Source organism: Neomonachus schauinslandi, chromosome X (genome assembly GCF_002201575.2).
Source record: "Neomonachus schauinslandi chromosome X, ASM220157v2, whole genome shotgun sequence".
Taxonomy (NCBI): Eukaryota; Metazoa; Chordata; class Mammalia; order Carnivora; family Phocidae; genus Neomonachus; species Neomonachus schauinslandi.
In genome coordinates, this window is record NC_058419.1 from 71573883 (window position 1) to 71596141 (window position 22259).

Consider the following 22259-nt stretch of genomic DNA (forward strand, 5'->3'; position numbering starts at 1 on the left):
GGGTTAGCCTGGTGATGGGTATTAAAGAGGGCACGTACTGAATGGAGTGCTGGGTGTTATATGCAAACAATAAATCATGGAACACTTAAAAAAAAACCAAGAACTAAAGATGTAATGTATGGTGATTAAAATAACATAAAAAAAAGAAGCCATGGATTCTATGTGCAGTATTCCCCTAGTGCTGGAGTTCTGCCATTCTCATTGATCAGTAAACTTGGTCTTGGCTGGCTGTTCTTGCTGATCTTCTGGGGGAGGGGCCTGTTGCCGTGGTTTCCAAATGTCTTTGCCAGAGGCAGAATTGCCCCACCCTTGCCCGGTCCAGGCTAAGTAATCTGCTCCCGTTTGCTCTTGGGAGTTTTTGTTCTCTGCAAGCTTTCCATACAGCTTTGGAGGACAAGAATGAAAATGGTGGCCTCCCAATCTCCACCCTGGAGGAGCCGAGAACTCAGGGCCCCGCTCCTCAGTGCGTCCCCAGAGAAAAGCAGTCAATCACTCCCGTCTCCCTGGTCTCCGGTTGCACTCCGTGCTCACCCGGCCTGTGACCGAGCGTTTCTGTCTATGGCACCTGACCCCATGTGGAGTCTCCAAACCCAGAAGATCCCTGTGGTGTGCTCTTGCACTGCTCCTCCCGGGGGAGGAAGGGGAGTATCCCCCGATCTGCTGCTTGTTGGGTCCTTGCTGGAAGAGCAGTAGCCCGACTGTGCCACGGATCACGGTTTATGGCAACCCCGAGCTGAGAGCCCGTGCCTCGGCTCCGTCTCTGCAGCCGGCTTCCCCGCTCTGATACCTGGGAGCTCTGCCACACTCAGGCACCCCCAGTCTTTCTGTGACCCCGAGGGTCCTGAGACCACACTGTCCCAGCGAGTGTTCCACCCCCCGCTTAGCCACTGGAGCGACGTCCCTCAGTGGAGCCGACTTCTAAAAGTTCCAATTTTGTGCCCTGCTGCTCTATCACTTGCTGGCTGATGGAGGCTCCCTCCCCCCGCCGTCTGTCTTCCCAAATATTACCTCAGATTCACTTCTCCGCATGTCCTACCTTCCAGAAAGTGGTCAATTTTATGTTCAGAGAGTTCCAGCTATTCTTCTCTTCGATCTTCTGTTGGGTTTGTAGGTGTTCTAAATGGTTTAATCCCTATCTAGCTGAATTCCTGGGACCAGACGAAATTTAGGTCTCCTACTCCTCTGCCATCTTGCTCCTCCCTTAGTCAGGTACTTTGTAGGATGCCCCACTATTGGAATTTGTCTGGTGTTTTTCTTAGGCACAGGATAAGGCCAGAATTACGGATTATTGGCAGGAAGAGCACAGTTTAAGTGCCATTTTTACCACATTATATCAAGGATGCATACTATCTACATGATTTATATCTGTTGATGTTGAACTTTTTGAGGTGGTGTTTATCAGGTTTTTCCCCCTGTAAACTTACATTTTTGCCCCCCTTTTCATACTTTACTCTTTGGTAAATGTTACTATGTGTAGCCCATACCTAAGGAGTGGAGCATTATACTCCCCACTTTTTGAAGGCAGTTTATCTACATAAATTATTTGGATTTTTTTCTGCATAGATTTCTTTCTTCTCACCCATCTGTTAATTTAGTCAGTCATTTATTTATATCAGTATGGACTTACCTATATTTATTTTATGCTTTGGCTTATAATCCAGTACTACTTTTAATTATTCTGTTGCTCAAATTGTTCTAATTTTCGCTATTAGGAGCTCTTTCAGTTGGGTCATGTGCCCCCTTGATAAATTGCCATCAGTGTGTGATTTTTTTTTTAAAGCACTTCCTTACTTTCTGGCAATAAAAGATGCCAGGCTTGTCTTGTATATTTCCTGTGCCAGTTCTAGGATCAGCTATTTCTCTAAGGAGCTCTTATCCCTTTTATTGTAGAATAGTATTAGAAATCAAAGTCTGGATGCTAGATATGCTCTTTGCTCCTGTGGGCTTATTGCTTCTAGGCTCTATTAGGTGACACAGCAAAGAAATATGTGTGTGTTTATTACCCTGTGTATATACACACATCTGTAAACATTTCTATATGTAACTATCTGTATCTATATTAAGTTAAACATGATTTCATACTGATATCTCCAATCTAATCTCTTACCACATGGATCATTTTAGCTTTCTCCCCTTTCTTATCTATAAATTCCCATGCCAACAAGTGAGAAACCTGGTTGTTACCATCTGCCTTCTATCTCTCTAGATTTAATCCCTTTATACATGTATAACCCCATCAGAATTGTTAACCCATGCCCCCATGGAAACCGACTGTATCAACTAGATTACAATGCTTATGTGCAGTTCTTCATGCCTTTAGTTTTACAGACTCCACTTATTTCCAAACTAACTTCTGTCAGGACCTATCCCCTTCCCCCACTCCCTTCCATGAGGTTGTCTCACATATTTGTAATACAGTTAGATTCTCTTGTCACAGTCTTTGTTCCTTTCTGGTATCCTTGACCTCCTAAATTATTTTTTTAAACAACATACATTAAGATTCAGTCTTTGTGTTATGAGGTTCAATATGCTTTGACAAGTATATAATGCCATGTATATATTAGTATTTTATTGTACAGATACTTTCTGCCCTAAAAATCACCTGTGCTTCATTCCTTCACCCACCCCCCACCCCGAGGCCCTGGCAACCAGTTATCATTGTATCTATAGTTTTGGCTTTTCCATAATGCCATACAACTAGAATCATACAGTATGAAGCTATTTCAGACTGGCTTCGTTCACTAAACAATAATGAATTTAGAGTTTCCCATATTGTCTTGTGGCTTGAGCCAATTTTTTTTTAGCACTGAATGATATCCCATTGTATGAATATATCACAGTTTGTTTATCCATTCACTTACTGAAGGACATCTTGGTTGCTTCCAGTTTTTGGCAATTATTAATAATGTTGCTATAAACATTTATTCAGATTTTTGTGTGAGCATAGGTTTTTATTTATTTTTTATATATTTTCATTTTCTCCAACATGCCAGAGACTGTTCTCCTTGGAGAACTGCTGTGGATATGGATATAGTCTGGTTTAAGATTAATACCCTGTCTCCTGGATTTTTAAGGGCCAGCTCAATGGATGCCACCAGAACCATGACACTTTCCAAATGGGCATAGGTTTTTAAATCAATTGGGTAAATATCTAGCAGCACAATTGCTAGATCATATGATAAGAATATGTTTAGCTTTGTGAAAAACTTGACAAAATGATTTCTAAATTTGTTGTGCCATTTTGTGTTCCCACCAACAATGAGTGCATTCTCTCAAGCATTGGGTATTTTCAATTTTTAAAATTTTGGAATATGGCAGTGGAGTAGGAGGACCCTTGCCTCATCCTCTCCCATGAACACAATTAGATATCTATAAAATCATCCCAAATATACCAGAAATCAAATTGAAGACTGTCAGAACAAACTCCACAACTACAGGGAGAGAAGAGGCCACATCAAAGAAGGTGGGAAGTACAGAGACATGGTTTAGGGGAGAAAAGGATCATGGGTGCTGCAGAGGGTAGGGAGATATGGTTGCTGAGAAGGGTGAGAGATTAGAGCACAGCACACAGGAGAATGCACAAGGAAAACATTTCCCTGAAGCCATTGGTTTGGAAGACAAGAGGGGCTGAATTTTGTGTTCTTGCAACCAGAGGAGCTTAAAGCCTATTGTTTTAAAGGTCAGTGGGCTTGGCTAGGATAGAGCCCGGAGGGCATTGCCTGCTCTTGGAGAGAAGGCAGGCAAACAATCTGGGGGTAGATGACATTGAAACAGCTATCTGAAGAACACCTGGGGCATGCAATGGGGAGATTATTCACTCTTTTGGGAGTGCATCTCTGAGAGACAGTGTTCACAGAGATGCTTCTCTGGGAACAAAGGAGTTGGCTGGCACCATTTTCCTTCCCCACCCCTCAGCATAATCACAGAGCCACCTGCAGGAAACAGCACAGCACCAACACTGGCTGCCTAACTTACTTACACCAAGCCCCACCTCCTGACTTTGGTGGGACTGCCCTTCTAAGTCAAGGTTGCATCAGTCCTAGCATGGTGGGACCCTCCCTCAGAAAACCAGCACCAACCCATGCTCACACCACATTTCCAGACCAGAGTTTCCAGGGACTCAGTTTTGGTGTAGTGTTAGGTCTCATTTCACAAGCAGTCCAGAGCACACTTAGTTAAAACTCGCCATATCCAGGCCAAGGACCAAAGAATGCCCACAGCCGGCAAGGAGATCCTCTGCAGAGAACTGGCTTTAAGGATAGAGCAGTCAAAACACAACAGCAGAGCATTTCAGCCCACACTGGAGACACTCCCTGAAGCACCAGGCCCTGGGCATGATATGACGTCTTCTTCAAGGCTATTACTTTTAGGAGCAGGAGGCATACCTGGCTTTCCCAAAACACAGAAGAAAGCAGAGACACAGACAAAATACCAATCAGAGGAATTTACCCCAAATGAAAGTACAAAATTTGGCCATGGCCAGAAATCTAAGTGAAACCAATATACGTAACATACCTGATGGAGAATTTAAAACAACATTTATAAGGATACTCACTGGACTTAAGAAGAGAATAGAAGACATCAGTAAGACCCTTACCACAGAGATAAAAGGGTTAAACAAGAATCAATCAGAGATGAAAAATGCAATAAATGAGATTGAAAACAGGCTTGATGGAAGAAGCAGAAGAATGAATTAATGACCTAGAAGACAAAATAATGGAAAGCACTCAAGCTGAACAAAGAGAGAAAGAAAAATTATGCAAAATGAAAATAGACTTAGGGAACTCAGTGACCCCATTAAATGTAATAGCATTCATATTTAGGAGTCCCAGAGGAAGAAGAGAGAGAAAATAGGGCAGAACACTTATTTCAAAAAATAATAGAAAATTACCCTAATCTGGGGAAGGAAACAAATATCCAGATCCAAGAGGAACAAAGAACTCCCATCAAAATCAATAAAAGCAGGTCAACATCAAGACATATCATAATTAAATTGGAAAAATATAGTGATAAAGAACAAATCTAAAGTCAGCAAAACAAAAGAAGTCCTTAACTTACAAGGGGAAACCCACAAAGGTAGCTGGAAATTTCTCAACAGAAACTTGGCAAGCCAGAAGGGAGTGGCATAATATATTCAAAGTGCTGAATGGGGAAAAGCTGTAGCTAAGAATACTTTATCCAGCAAGACTATCATTCAGAAGTGGCAAAATAAAGAGATTCCCAGACAAATGAAAACTAAAGGAGTTCATGAATGCTAAACCATCCCTGCAAGAAATATTAAAGGGACACTTTGAGTGCAAAAGGGAGATGAAAAGTGACAAAGAAAGGATCAGAGAAATCTCCAGAAATAATGACAAAACAAGTAATAAGATGGCTCTAAATACATATCTATCAATAATTACTTTGAATTTAAATGTACTAAATGCTTCAATCAAAAAACGTATGGTGTCAGAATGGATTAAAAAACCAAACAAGACCCATCTATAGGCTGCCTACAAGAGACACATTTTAGACTTAAAGATACCTGAAGATTGAAAGTGAGGGGATGGAGAAATATTTATTACTCAAAAGGATGTCAAAAGAAATCTGGAGTAGCAATACTTACATTGGACAAACTAGACTTGAAACAAAGACTGTAGGGTCACCTGGGTGGCTCAGTCAGTTAAGCATCCAACTGTTGATTTCAGCTCAGGTCATGATCTTAGGGTTGTGAGCTAAAAGCTGGGCATGGAGCCTGCTTAAGATTCTCTCTCTCCCTCTGCCCCTACCCCTCTGCTTGCATGCACTCTCTCTCTCTTAAAAAAAAACAAACCCAAAAAACAAAAAAGCAAACAACCCAAAAAATGCAAAGACTGTAGCAAGAGATGAAAAAGGACACTATATCATAATAAAGGGGACAATCCAACAAGAAGATATAATCATTGTAAATATTTATGAACCCAACAAGGGAGCACCCAAATATATAAAACAATAAAAAACATAAAGGAACTCATTGATAATGATACAATAATAGCAGGGGACTTTAACACCCCACTTATATCAATAGATAGATCATCCAAACAGAAAATCAACAACAAAACAATGGCTTTGAAAGACACAGTGGACCAGATGCCCTTAACAGATATATGCAGGACCTTCCGTCCTAAAACAGCAGAATACACATTCTTTTCAAGGGCACACAGAACACTCTCCAGAATAGATCAAATATTAGGTCACAAATCAGGCCTAAATAAATACAAAAGACTGAAATCATACTATACACCTTCTCTGACCACAATTCTATGAAACTAGACGTCAACTACAAGAAAAAATTTGGAAAGACCACAAATACTTGGAGGTTAAAAAACATGCTACAAAACAATGAATGGGTCAACCAGGAAATCAAAGAAGAAATAAAAAATACATAGAAAAAGTGAACATGAAAACACAATGGTCCCAAACCTTTGTGATGCAACAAAAGTGGTCCTAAGAGGGAATTTTATAGCAATATAGACCTACCACAAGAAGCAAGAAAAGTCTCAAACAACCTAACCTTACACCTAAAGGAACAAGAAAAGTAACAACAAAAGAAGCCCAGAGCCAGAAGAAGGAAGGAAATAATAAAGATTAGAATAGAAATAAATAACATAGAAACTAAAAAGCGATGGAACAGATCAATGAAACCAGGAGGTGGTTCTTTGGGGGGAGGGGAAGCAATAAAATCGATAAACCTCTAGCTAGACTTATCCAAAAGAAAAGTGATAGGACCCTAAAAAATAAAATCACAAATAAGAGAGGAGAAATAACCAATAACACAGGAATACAAACAATTATAAGAGACAATTATGAAAAACTATATGCCCACAAATTGGACAAACTGGAAGAAATGGATAAATTCCTAGAAACACATAAACTCCAAAACTGAAAGAGGAAGAAATAGAAAACTTGAAAAGACCAATAACCAGTAAAGAAATTGAATCAGTAATCAAAAATCTCCAAACAAACAGAATTCAGGGCCAGATGGCTTCACAGGCGAATTCTACCAAACATTTAAAGAAGAGTTAATACATATTCTTCTCAAACTATTCCAAAAGTAGAAAAGGAAGAAAAACTTCCAAATTCAACCATGAGGCCATTGCCTTGATAACAAAACCATATAAAAACCCCACTAAAAAAGAGAACTACAGGCCAAAATCCCTGATGAAAATGGATACAAATATTCTCTATAAAATACTCAATAAAATTCTGAATAAATTATGATTTGAATCCAAGAATGCATAAAAATTCTGCAGCATGATCCAATGGGATTTATTCCCAGGTTGCAAGTGTGGTTCAATACTCACAAATCAATCAACGTGATACATCACATCAATAAGAGAAAGGATGAGAAGCACATGGTCATTTCAGTAGATGCAGAAATGGCGTTTGACAATGTACAACATCCATTCATGATAAAAGCCCTCAACAAAGTAGGTTTAGAGGGAACATACCTCAACATAATAAAGGCTATATATGAAAAACCCACAGCTGACATCATCCTCAATGGGGGAAAACTGAGAGCTTTTCCCCTAAGGTCAGGAACAAGACAGGGATGTCCGCTCTCACCACTTTTCTTCAACATAGTATTGGAAGTCCTAGCCACAGCAATCAGACAACAAAAAGAAATAAAAGGCATCCAAATTGGTAAGGAAGAAGTAAAACTTTCACTATTTGCAGATGACATGATACCATGTATAGAAAACCCAAAGACTCCACCAAAAAACTATTAGAACTGATACATGAATTCAGTAAAGTCACAGGATACAAAATCAACATACAGAAATCTGTTGTATTTCTTTTTTTTTCTTGAAATCTGTTGTATTTCTATACACCAATAATGAAGCAGCATGAAGAAAAATTCAGAAAACAATTGAATTTACAATTTCACCAAAAACCATAAGATACCTAGGAATAAACCTAACCAAAGTGGTGAAAGACCTGCACTCTGAAAACTACAAAACACTGATAAAAAAATTGGGGAAGGACACAAAGAAATGGAAAGACATTCCACACTCATGGATTGGAAGAATAAATATTGTTAAATGTCTATACCACCCAAAGCAATCTACACATTCAATGCAATCCCTATCAAAATCCCACCAACATTTTTCACAGAGCCAGAACAAACAATCCTAAAATTGTATAGAAACACAAGACCCCACATAGCCAAAGCAACCTTGAAAAAGAAAAGCAAGACTGGAGGCATCACAATTCCAGATGTGAAGTTATATTACAAAGCTATAGTGATCAAAACAGTATGATACTGGCACAAAAATAGACAAATAGATCAGTGGAACAGAAGAAAAAACCCACAATTATGGTCAATTAGTTTTTGACAAAGCAGGAAAGAATATCCAATGGGGAAAAGCCAGTCTCTTCAACAAATGGTGTTGGGAAAACTGGACAGCAACATGTAAAAGAATGAAACTGAGCCACTTTCTTATGCCATATGCAAAAGTAAATTCAATATGGATTAAGGACCTAAAAGTGAGGCCTGAAACCATAAAAATCCTAAAGGAGTACACAAGCAGTAACCTCTTTGACATTGGCTGTAGGAACTCCTTTGTAGGTATGTCTCCTGAGGCAAGGGAAACAAAAGCAAAAATAAACTATTGGTACTTCATCAAAATAAAATGTTTCTGCACAGTGAAGGAAACAATCAACAAAACTAAAAGGCAACCTATAGAATGGGAGAAGATATTTGCAAATGACATATCTGATAAAGGATTAGTATCCAAATTATATCAAGAACATACAAAACTCAACACCCCAAAGATGAATAATCCAATGAAAAAAAATGGGCAGAAGACATGAATAGACATTTTTCCAAAGAAGATATCCAGATAGCCAACAGACACATGTGGTGCTCAACGTCACTGATCATCAGGTAAATATAAATCAAAACTACAATGAGATCTCACCTCATGCCTGTCAGAATGGCTAAAATCAACAACACAAGAAACACCAGGTGTTGGTGAGAATGTAGAGAACAGGGAACACTCTTGCACTGTTGGTGGAAATGCAAACTGGTGCAGCCACTCTGGCAAACAGTATGGAGGTTCCTCAAAAAGTTTAAAATAGATCTACTATACCAGCAATTGCACTACTAGGTATTTATGCAAGGAAACAAAAATGCTAATTCAAAGGGATACGTGTACCCTGATGTTTACAGCAGCATTATCTACTATTGCCAAATTATTGGAACAGCCCAAGTGTCTGTTGACTAATTAATGAATAAAGATGTGGTATATATATACAATGGAATATTACTCAGCCATAGAAAGAATGAAATCTTGGCATCTGCAGTGATGTGGATGGAGCTAGAGAGTATTATGCTAAGTATAATAAGTCAGTCAGAAAAAGACAAATATCATATGATTCCACTCATATGTGGTATTTAAGAAACAAAACAAATGAGCAAAGGGGAAAAAAGAGAGAAAGATGCAAACCAAGAAACAGACTCTTAACTATAGAGAACAAACTGAGGGTTACCAGATGAGAGGTGGGGGAGGGGTTGTGTGAAATAGGTGATGGGGATTAAGGAGTGCCTTTGTAGTGATGAGCACCGGGTGTTGTATGGAATTGATGAATCAGCATATTGTACACCTGAAACTAATATTACACTGTAGTTAACTCACTGGTGTTTAAATAAAAACTTAAATGAAATAAAATAAATAAAATTGTAACCATTCTCATCAGTGTGTAGTGGTATTTCATTGCTCTCTTTTTAACTGCTGTTTTAATTTGCAGTTATCTAATAATGTATGTTGTAGAACATCTTTTCATATGCTTAGTTGCCATCTGTATATCTTATTTGGTGTGGTGTCCATTCAGATCTTTTGCCCATTTCTTAATTGGGTTAGTTCTTTTTTTATTATTTAGTTTTAAGAATTCTGTTTATATTTTGGATACAAATTCTTTATCTCATATGTGGTTTGCAAATATTTTCTCATAGTATGTGGCTTATCTTTTGAGTCTCTGTTGTTTGCAAAAAAAAGTTTTGAATTTTAATACATTTGTATTTTTCTTTTATGGGTCACACATTGGATGTTGTATCTAAAAATCTATTGACAAATCCAAGGTCATGTAGATTTTTTTTCTATGTTTCCTTCTAGAGGTCATAAAGTTCTGCACTTTATTTTTTTTATTTAAATTCAATTAGCTAGCTTATACGTTCTGCACTTTATAGTTAGGTCTATGATCCACTTTGAGTTAATTTTTGTAAAAGGCTTAAGGACTGTCTAGATTCTTTCTTTTTTTGCACTGGATGTCCAATTGTTCTAGCACAATTTGTAAAAAACAAACAAACAAAAACCCTTTTCTCCATTGAATTACCTTTGCTCCTTTGTCAAAGTTCAGTTACCTATATTTGTGTGACTCTATTTTCTGGGACTTCTGTTCCATGTATCTATTTGTCTATTCTTTCATCAGGACCATACTGTCTTGGTTACTCTAGCTTTATAATCAGTCTTGAAGTTGAGTAGTGTCAGTCTTCTAACTTTTTTCTCCTTTTCCAGTATTGTGTGCTGGCTATTCTATTTTTTGTTTGTTTTTGCTTGTCCATATAATCTTTAGAATCAGGGAGCACCTGGGTGGCTCAGATGGTTAAGCATCTGCCTTCGGCTCAGGTCATGATTCCAGGGTTCTGGGATCGAGCCCCACGTCCGGCTCCTGGCTCAGCGGGGAGCCTGTTTCTCCCTCTACCTCTCCCTGCTTGTGCTCTCTCTCTCTCCCTCTCTCTGTATTTCTGTGTCTCAAATGAATGAATAAAATCTTTAAAAAAAAAAATCTTCAGGGTGCCTGGGTGGCTCAGTTGGTTAAGCGACTGCCTTCAGCTCAGGTCATGATCCTGGAGTCCCAGGATCGAGTCCCGCATCGGGCTCCCTGCTCGGCAGGGAGTCTGCTTCTCTCTCTGAACCTCCCTCCTCTCATGCTCTCTATCTCATTCTCTCTCTGAAATAAAAAAAAAATCTTTAGAATCAGTTTGTCAGTATTCACAAAATACTTTGCTGGGATTTTAATTGAGATTACACTGAATCTATAGACCAAGTTGGGAAGAATTGGTATCTCAACAATATCATATCTTCTGACCTGAATATGGACTATTTCTCTATTTATTTAGATCTTCTTTGATTTCTTTCATCCAAATTTTATAGTTTTCTGCATGTAGATCTTATACATATTTTGTTAGGTTTATACCTAAGTATTTCTCTTTTTTTGATGTCATTGCCAGTGGTATTGTGGGTTTTTTTTCTTTTTTAAAAATGGTATTTTGCTTTTATTTTTTAAAATACTTTATTTATTTGAGAGAGAGAGAGTGCATGAGTTGTGGGGAGGGCGAAAGGGAGAGGCAGGCTCCCTGCTGAGCAGGGAGCCCAATGTGGGACTTGATCCCAGGACCCTGGGATCATGACCTGAGTTGAAGGCAGACGCATAACAGACTGAGCCACCCAGGTGCCCCTGGTATTTTGTTTTTAACTTCAAATTCTAATTGTCCATATCTAGCATAGGAAAGCAATAAAATTTTGTATATGTTAGTTCCAGGAGGGTCTTTTTTTTTCCTATTTTTTGAGACTTTTTATATAGAAAATAATGTCATCTGTGAACAAAGAAAGTTTTTTTTCCTTCACAATTTGTATACTTTTACTTCCTTTTCTTCTCTTATTGCACTGGCTAGAACCCCCAGTACATTGTTGAATGTGAATGATGAGAAGGTACATCCTTGCCTTGTTTCTGATCTTAAGGAGAAAACGTTCAGTTTCTCACCATTAAGTATGATATTAGCTGTAGAATTTTTGTAGATTTTTAAAATCAAGTTGGAGAAGTTCTCTATTCCTAGTTTGCTGAGAGTTTTCATTATGAATAGCATTCTGTGAAATACTTTTTCTGCATTGATTTTTATGATTATATGATGTTTCTTCTTTAGCTTATTGATGTGACTGATTACATTAGTTGATCTTCAAATGTTGCATTAGCCTTGCATACCTGGAATAAACCTTATTTGGTTGTGGTGTATATTTCATTTTATACATTTTTGGATTTGATCTGCTAACATTTTATAGAGGATTTTTGCATCTGTATTCATGAAAGATATTGGTCTGTAATTTTTTTCTTGTAATGTCTTTATCTGGTTTTGATAAAGGTAATGATCAGGGTAATGCTGGCCTCATTGTATGAGTTAGGAAGTGCTACCTCTGTTTTATTTTCTGAAAGATATTGCAGAGAATTGGTATAAATTCCTCCTTACATATTTGATAGAATTTACCAGTGAAGCAGTCTGTTCCTCGTAATTCCTTTTTTGTAATGTTATTAATTACTGGTTCAATTTCTCTAATAGATACTGGCCTATTCAGATTATTTACTTCTCATGTGATTTTTGTAATTTGTGTCTTTCAAGGAATTGGTCCATTTTACCTAAGTTATCAAGTTGTAGGCATAGAAATGTTTATATTATTCTTTTCTTATCCTTTTAACATCCATGAGATCAGTAGTGATGACCCATCTCTTGTGTCTTATATTGAAAATTTGTATCTTTTCTTTTTTATCTTGGTCATTCTGGCTAGAGCTTTATTGATCTTATTTATCTTCTCAAAAAAAAAAGCTTTGGTTTTGTTGATTTTCTATATTATTTTCCTGTTTTCAATTTTATTTATTTATGCTTTAATTCTATTATTTCTTTTGTCTGCTTGCTTTGGGCTTAAATTGCTCTGCTGTCTTTAGTTTTGTAGGTAGAAGCTTAGATTGTTGGTTTTAGATTTTTTTTCTAATATATGCATTTAATGTGACAAATTCCCCTCTAAATTTTCCTGCATCCAATAAATTCTGATAAGATGTATTTCATGTTCATTTGGTTCAAAATGTTTTAAAATTTCTCTTGTGATTTCTTTGATCCATGTGTTGTTTAGAAATATGTTGTTTAATCTCTAAATATTTTGGGATTTTCCAGCTATCTTTCTGTTATAGATTTCTAGTTTAATTCCATTAGGGACTCAGAATATACTTAGTATGATTTCTATTTTAAAAATTTGATCATGTGTTTTATGGCCCACAATCTGGTCTGAATTGGTGGATGCTCCATGTCAACTTGATAAGAATGTGTGTTCTGCTGTTGTTGAATAAAGTATTCTATAAATGTCAGTTATATTCAGTTGACTGATGGTACTGTTCAGTTCAACTATATCCTCACTGATTTTCTGCCTGTTTGATCTATCAATTACTGAAAGAATTCTGTTGAAGTCTGCAACTATAATAGTGGATTTGTTTATTTCTCCATGCAGTTCTATTGATTTTTCGCCTTGTACATTTGATACTGTTGTTAGACATATACACATTAAGGATTATTATGTCTTCTTGGAGAATTGGCTCCTTTATCATTATATAATGCCCTTCTTTATCCCTGATAATTTTCCTTGTTTTGAAGTTATCTTTGTCTGAAACTAATATAGTGACTCCAGCTTTCTTTGATTAGTGTTATCATGGTATACCTTTATTTAATTTTTTTCAAGTTAGGATTCTTGACTTTATTCTTTTGCATTTTCTTATTGTGGTAATATGCATAATATAAAATTCATGATTTTAACCACTGTAAGTGTACAATTCAGTGGCATTAAGTACATGTGCAGTGTTGTGCAATCATCACCACTATTTCCAGAACATTTTTGTCATCGCAAACAGAAACTTTGTACCCATTGAACAATAATTCCCTATTCCTCCTTCCTCTTGGCCACTGGTAACCTCTATTCTACTTTCTGTCTCTATGAATTTACCTATTCTAAGTACCTCATATAAATGGAATCATACAATATTTGTCCTTTTGTGCCTGACTTACTTCACTTAGTATTATTTTCAAGGTTCATTGACGTTACAGCATATATCAGAACTTTGTTAGTTTTTAAGGCTGAATAATATTCCATTGTATATATTTATCACATTTTGTTTATCCATTCATTTTTATTGGACATTTGGGTTATTTGCACATTTTGACTATTGTGAATGATGCTGTTATATTCATATAACATATATGTCAAGTCTATGTTTAAGAGCCACCGAATTATGTTCCACAGTTGCTTCAAAATTTTTACTTTCCCATCAGTGATGCACAAGGCTTCCGATTTTAACATGTTCTTGCCTACACTTGTTATATTTTTTAAAATAGTCACCCTAGTGGGAGTGAAGTGGTATTTCATTGTGGTTTTGATTTGTATTTTTCTAATGGTTAATGGAGTGGAGCATCTTTTCATGTGCTTGTTAGAGATTTGTATACATCCTCTGAGAAATGTCTACTCAAGTCTTTTGCCCATTGTCAAACGGGTTTGTTAGTTTCTTTCGTTGTTGAGTTGAAGTTCTTTATATATTGTGGATATTAATCCCCTATCAGATATATGATTTGTAAATATTTTATCTCATTCTGTGGGTTGACTTTTCACTCTCTTGATAGTGTCCTTTGATGCACAAAAGTTTTTAAGCTTGATGAATTCTGATTTATCTATTTTTTTTCTTTTGTTGCCTGTGCTTTTAGTGTCATATCCAAGAAACCATTACCAAATCTAATGTCATAAAGATTTTACCCTATATCTTCTTCTAAGAACTTTATAGGTTTAGGCCTCACCCTTAGGTCTTTTATCCGTTTTGAATTAATTTTTGTATGTGGTATAAGGTAAGGGTCCAACTTCATTCTTTTGCATGTGGATATCTACATTTTTCAACACCATTTGTTGAAATGACTGTCCTTTCTCCATAGAATGGTCTTGGTACCCACATCAAAAATGAAATGTTGACCATATATGCAAGGGTTTATTTCTGGACTTTCCATTCTATCCCATTTGTCTGTATATCTGTCTTTATGCCAGTACCACACTGTTTTGATTACTGTAGCTTTGAGATAAGTTTTTCTTCTTTTTCAAGAGTGTTTTGGCTATTCAGGGTTCCTTGAGAGTCCATAAAGTTTTAGGATGAATTCTATTTTTGCAAAATACTCTGTTGAGATTTTGACAGGGATTGTATTGAATATGTAGATCACTTTGGATACTATTGTCATCGTAACAATTTTAAGTCTTCCAACCCATCAACACAGGATATCTTTTCATTTATTTACATCTTTAATTTCTTTCAGCAATGTTTTGTAGCTTTCAATATATAAGTCTTTTATTTATTAGTTAAATTTATCTCCAAGTATTTTATTATTTTTAATGCTATTGTAAATGGAATTGTCTCTTAATTTCTTTTTTGGATTGTTGCTAGTGTACAAAATGCAACTGATTTTTCTTTGCTGATTTTGTATCCTGCAACGTTGCTGAATTCATTTATGAGCCCTAAAAGCAGTTTGTGTGTGTGTGTGTGTGTTGTGTGTGGGGGACAGTTTGGGGGGCTTTCTACATAAAAGATTATGTCATCTGCAAACAAAGATAATTTTCCAAATCTTCTCCACTTTTTATTGGAAAATAAGATTTTTAAATTTCTTTTTTTGTGTGTCTCATTGCTCTGACTACAGTTTTCAATACTGTTTTGAATAGAACTGGTGAAAGCTGGCATTTTTGTCTTGTTTTTGATCTTAGCAGTAAAACTTCCAGGGTTTTAGAATTGAATATGATGTTAGCTTTTAGTTTTTAATATATGGCCTTTATCACATTGGGGAAGATGAAGATAGGGGTTGGCAGAAGAAACAAATATCTATTACATCCATGTTATGTGCCAGGCACTCTTCTAGGTGTGTTAATGCATCATTAAGCCATTAAACAAAAATTTGTTGAGTGCCTACTATGTCCTAGGCACTGCAGATACAATGGGGAGCAAAAGATTTATGATCTATATATTATGGAGACTACAGTCAACTGAATGAGACAGACACTATGTAAGCAAATAAATGAGTGCTGTGAAAGAAATAAAGCATTGAGAAAGAAAGAGCAATTAGAGGGGTCCATTTTTCATGGATGGTCATGGGATATTTCTCTGAGGGAGTTACATTTAAATTGAAATCTAAAAGATAACAAGCCAGTGAGGTGATTATAATTGGGGGAAGGGGGTGTCAAATAGAGGAAACAACAGCAAAGGCCTAGAGGTGAGAAAGGGCCTGACAGGTTCCATGAACACAGAGGAGATCAGTGTGGTTGGAACATAGTAAGTGATAGGGAGATAGGAAAAAATAGCAAATTTCATAACACAAGGGATCTTGAAAGGACATGGTAAGGAATTTAGATTTAATTTCCTTAGGGATAGGAAGCTATTGCAGAGCATGAAATAGAGAAGTAGCAAGATCTGAGTTACATGTTTAAAAAGTCACTCTGGTTGTGGGGTTGGAGGTGAAGTGAGGGGTGGACCAATAAAGGGCATGAGGAATCTTTTGAAGATGCCAAAGATGTTTTGTATCTTGATTGTGGTGGTGGTTTCATGGGTGCATACATCTGTCAAAACTTACCAAGTCATGCCTTCAAATTATACTATTGAACTGAATTATTTATTGCATGCAAATTATAACTCAATAAAATTAAATTTTAAGTTTCTGGTTACTGTGTGGATAATGAACAGTGGGGAGCAAGAATAACAGATCACTGTTAGAAAGTCAGTGCAGTCACCTCAACAATAAGTGTTGACATTTTATTTACTCCTCACAGACAACCTTATAGGGCACATTCTTCATTTTGTAGTTGGAGAAACTGAGGCTCAGAGAAGTGAAGCCATTATTTTTAGGGCTACCCAACTAGGAAGTGGCAAAGTAGAACTGGAAAATAGGCCTATGTGATTCCAAATCCCATGTTCTTTATACTTTGTTACACTTCTTCCTCAAAACCAAATAATATGAACTCAGAGACTCTGGACAGGATTATCTTAGACCACAGTTATCTTTTCTCTTCACTCAATCCTTGTGCACTCTTTATGGTGTTGGTCCTTAACAGTGCTATATGTGTCTTTTGATATCAAGCCCTGGACTATTTTCAGGAAGCCCAAATCGTCATCAAGGAAAATCTCCAGAGGATCCAGGAAAAAAAAAAAAAAAAAAGAGTGTCGTCCAGATCAGATACAGGCAAGTCAAATAGATTTAACTTCTGTAATTTACTCGTGGCCTTCAAGAAATTTATGAATTCTGGTAAGGAGGGCAGAGAGAGGCATGAAGTTATAATCTGCCTTACACCTTTGAAATTGAAATCTGATTTTACATCTTTGTAAATCTTTGTACATCTTTGTAAATTCCATGACTTCACCTAGTATAAACATGTCTAAATTAATCTGGCCCATTTGCATCAAAGTGTTCCTAAGGTGATATTTGAAATGTAAGAGTTTGAGTGCCACAGTCAGGACTCTCTTGGTTACAAGTGACAGAATCCTAACCAAAAGTAGTATAAGATAAAAGAGGAAGTATAAGAGTACAACTAGCTACCGGTACAGCCTGATACAGACCTCAAATGATATCACCAAGTATTTGTGTAAAAAGTTATCTCTTGGCTCTGCTTTGATCTTTGCTGGCTTTTGTCCTTGGATTTCTGATGCTAAACACAGCCTCTGTCACCTCCAGGCTCACATGGTCCATTAGTGTCTTTGATCTCAGAGAGTAAGAGTGCATCTTACCAATAGTCCCAGCAAAAATACCAAGGAGGAATTTCATTGTCCAGACTTTTATTAACCCATCTTGGACCTCCAGAAAAAGAGCTTCCATGTTATAAAGAAGGCATCCTGGTATTCAATAAGCTTATAAACAGATCAAACAACATTATCTGCATTAACAGTTGCAGGAAAACATTCTGGTCTTTAAGACATACTCTTTATGAAAGTGAAACCAGAGAGGCCAGGACTAATTCATGTGGGAGGAGTTCCTGGCTCAACATTGTTTTCAAAGTCTAACATGATTTTTGGAAAGGATGTAGCACAGTCACAGTCAAGCCACTGTAAGCATTGGTATCAGTCAAAGAAAAAAAACCCTCTAGATATTTATTTTTATTTTTATTTTTTTTAAAGATTTTATTTATTTATTTGACAGAGAGAGAGATAGCGAAAGCAGGAACACAAGCAGGGGGAGTGGGAGAGCGAGAAGCAGGCTTCCTGCCGAGCAGGGAGCCCGATGTGGGACTCGATCCCAGGACCCTGGGATCATGACCTGAGCCGAAGGCAGACGCTTAATGACTGAGCCACCCAGGTGCCCCCCTCTAGATATTTAAAACAGAAAAAATTTTCCAGAGCTTGGGAAGATGGCAAGGTAGGAGGACCCTAAGCTCTTTCTGTCCCATGTTTAGAGCTAGATTTCATCCACACCCAAGTCAACAATCAGAGAGTAATCTGAAGATGGACAGAACAAACTCAACAATGACACATAGAGAAGAAGCTGCACTGGAAAGGTTAGGAAGGCCAGAAAGGTCGAGGGAGGCTGCCCACAGGAGGGAAGGAGCTGCATAAGTGGAGAGGGTAGAGAAATGGGCCCTTGCACCAGGGAGCTCACAGGGGGAAGACTGATTCCCATAATGTTTAGCTTTAAAAACCAAAGGGGCTGAATTCCATGAGTTTGTAAAACCAGTGGGAAATGAAGCCTGGAGCTTTAAAAGTCAGTTGACTCAGCACTGGGTGAACCAGGAGGCTGAGTGAGAGCTGGGCCACTGCCCTTAAAGAGACAGCAGCCTGTGCAGAGAGGCAACATAAAAATGGCAGTTTACACAACACTGGGGGCAAACTGGAGACAGATCTGTTCATACTGATTACAGAGCATGTTGGGGTACTTCTTCATAAATGAGGGAGCTAGCAGGTGCTATTTTCCTCCTATGCCACCCAGCATAAACACAGAGCCATCTGTGAGAGGCAGGGCTGCATAGTGCTTGTTATCTAACCTGCTAGCAATGTACCATGCCCACAAGTTCTCCTGAGGACTTGCCCACTTCAAGACTGCTAGCGTCAGCCCTGGGCTCAGGACAGATTTTGTCAAAGTCATGCACATGCCTTGACCAGCCACTAGGTGTACAACTGCTGCCAGCCCAACCATCACTCATGCCACACCCATCCTGGCACTTCTGGCCACCCTGGTACACAATCCCCAGTCACTACAGTGCTTCGGGGGATCTGGCGTAGGACTAATGGCCCAGAGCAAATGTTGCTAACACGTCTGTCCCTCTCCCAAGTTCCCTGGTGGGCACACCCTCTCAGAGCTGTCCTGCCTGGGTCCTACTAACACCACAGAGAGCAAGCACAGAGCACAACAGGCAGAGAGTCAGTACAGATGACTGCACTGAAAGGACAGGTGACTTACACAATAGCAGGGCATAAGCAACACACATAGGATACTCTCCTGAAGTGCCAGATTCTGGTGAACAGGGGACACTGCACTGCAGGACACTCCAAGACCTCTTTTTCATAAAGTCATTACTTTCAAGAGCATAAGACATAGCTGACTTTCTGAGCACACAGAAGCAGACACAGAGAGACAGACAAAATGAGGAGAGAGAGATATTTATCCCAAAAAAGAACAGGACAAGGCCACAGCAGGAGATCTAAGCAAAACAGATATAAATAACATGTCTGACAGAGAATTGAAAGCAATGATTATAAGGATACTCACTAGACAGAAAAGAGTGGAAGACATGAGTGAGACACTTAACACAGAGATAAGGACTAACATGGTAGAGATAAAGGGCTCAACAAACAAAATAACAAAAATGCTTAATGGAATGAACATCAGGATGGAAGAAGCAGAGGAATGAACTAATGACCTAGAAGACAAAACAATGGAAAATAATGAAGCTGAATGAAAGAGAGAAAGAAGAATTAAGCAAGACAAGAAGAGAGGGAACTCAGTGACTCCATCAAATGTAATAGCATTCATATCACAGGAGTCTCAGAAGAAGAGAGAGAAAAGGGGGCAGAAAATTTATTTGAAGAAATAATAGCTGAAAACCTCCCTAATCTGGGGAAGATAACAGATATCCAGATCCAGTAAGCACATAAATCTCCCATCAAAATCAACAAAACAGGCCAACACCAAGACATATTGTAATTACATTGGAAAAATATAGTGATAAAGAAAAAAACATTTAAAAGCAGTGAGACAAAAGAAGTCAGTAACTTACAAGAGAAAACCCATAAGGCTAACAGGAGATTTTTCAATAAAAACTTTCCGAGCCAGAAGGGAGTGGCATTATATATTCAAAGTGCTGAATGGGAAAAATATGCAGCCAAGAATACTCTATCCAGCAAGGCTACCATTCAGAATAAAAGGAGAGGTAAAAAGTTTCCCAGATAAACAAAAACCAAAGGGATTCATGACCACTAAACCATCCTTGCAAGAAATATTAAGGGGAACAGTTTGAGTGAAAAGGAAAGACCAACAGTGACAGTATAAAGGCAGGAAACACAAAAGCAGTAAAAATTATTTCTGTAAAAAGTCAGTCAAGGAACTCACCAAAGAAAGGATATAAAACATAATAACATATATCTAAAAGGTGGTGAGGAGAGGAGAAAGGAGAGTTCAAACTTAAACAACCTTCAACTTAGTATAGACTGATATATGCAGAAGAGGTTATATACAAACCTAATAGTAACTATGCATCAAAAGCCACCAATAAATATGCAAAAAATAAAGAAAAAGAAATCCAAATATATCACTAAGAAAATTAGCAAACCATGAAAGAAAGACAAGAAAATATCCAAGAAAATTAAAAAGACTGTAACAAGAAACAAAGATGGATGGTATATAATAATATATAATATATATAATATATATAATAATATATAATAATATATAATATATATAATAATAAAGGGGACAATTCAACAAGAAGATATAATGATTGTAGATATTCATGCATTTAACATGGGAACACCCAAATACATAAAAGAGTTAATAAGAAACATAAATGAACTAAACAATAATGACACAATAATAGTAGGGGACTCTAACACCCTATTTATATCAATAGACAGATCATCTAAACATAAAAATCAACAAGGAAACAAATGGCTTTGAATGACACACTGGACCAGGTGGATTTAACAAATGTATTTAGAACATTCCATCCTAACACAAGAGTATACACATTCTTTTCAAGTGCATATGGAACATTCTCCAGAATAGATCATATCTTAGCCCATAAAACAAGTCTCAACAAATTCAAAAGGATCAAAGTCATACCATGAATCTTTCCTGACCACATTGCTATGAAATCAGAAGTCGACCCCATGAAAAATCTGGGGCGCCTGGGTGGCTCAGTCATTGTCTGCCTTTGGCTCAGGTAATGGGCCCAGGGTCCTGGGAAATATTGGGCTCCCTGTTCAGTGGGAAGCCTGCTTCTCCCTCTCCCACTCCTCCTGCTTGTGTTCCCTCTCTCGCTGTGTCTCTGTCAAATAAATAAATACAATCTTAAAAAAAATAAAAAATAAAAACAAAAAATCTGGAAAGAGCAAAAAATATACCCAGGTTAAATAACATGCTACGAAAAAATGAATGGGTCAACCAGGAAATAAAAGAAGAAATAAAAAGTACATGGAAACAATTGTAAATGAAAATAAAATGGTCCAAAACCTTTGGATGCAGCAAAAGTTCTTCTAAGAGGAAAGCTTATAGCAATATAGGGCTACCTGAAGAAGCAAGAAAAATCTCAAATAAACAACCTAACCTTACTCCTAAAGGAGCTAGAAGAACAAAAAACAAAACCCCAAACTAGGAGAAAGAAGGAAATAATAAACATTAGAGAATAAATAAATGACATAGAAGCTAAAAACAAAACAAAAACTGACAGTAGAGCAGATCAATGGAACCAGGAGCTGGTTTTTTGAAAAAAATCAATAAAATTGATAAACCTCTAGCCAAACTTATCAAGACAAAAAAGACTCAAATAAAATCACAAATGAGAGAGGAGAAAACAACCAACACCACAGAAATACAAACAATTATGAGACAATTATGAAAACCTATATGCCAACAAATTGGACAAACTAGAGGAAATGGATAAATTCCTAGAAACATATAAACTACCAAAACTAAAACAGGAAGAAATAGAAAACTTGAACAGACTGATAACCAGCAAGGAAATTGAATCAGTAATCAAAAAAGTCCCATGGGCGCCTGGGTGGCTCAGTTGGTTAAGCAACTGCCTTCGGCTCAGGTCATGATCCTGGAGTCCCAGGATCGAGTCCCACATCAGGCTTCCTGCTCAGCGGGGAGTCTGCTTCTCCCTCTGACCCTCCCCCCTCTCATGTGTTCTCTCTCATTCTCTCTCTCTCAAATAAATAAATAAAATCTTTACAAAAAAAAAAAAAAAAAACTCCAA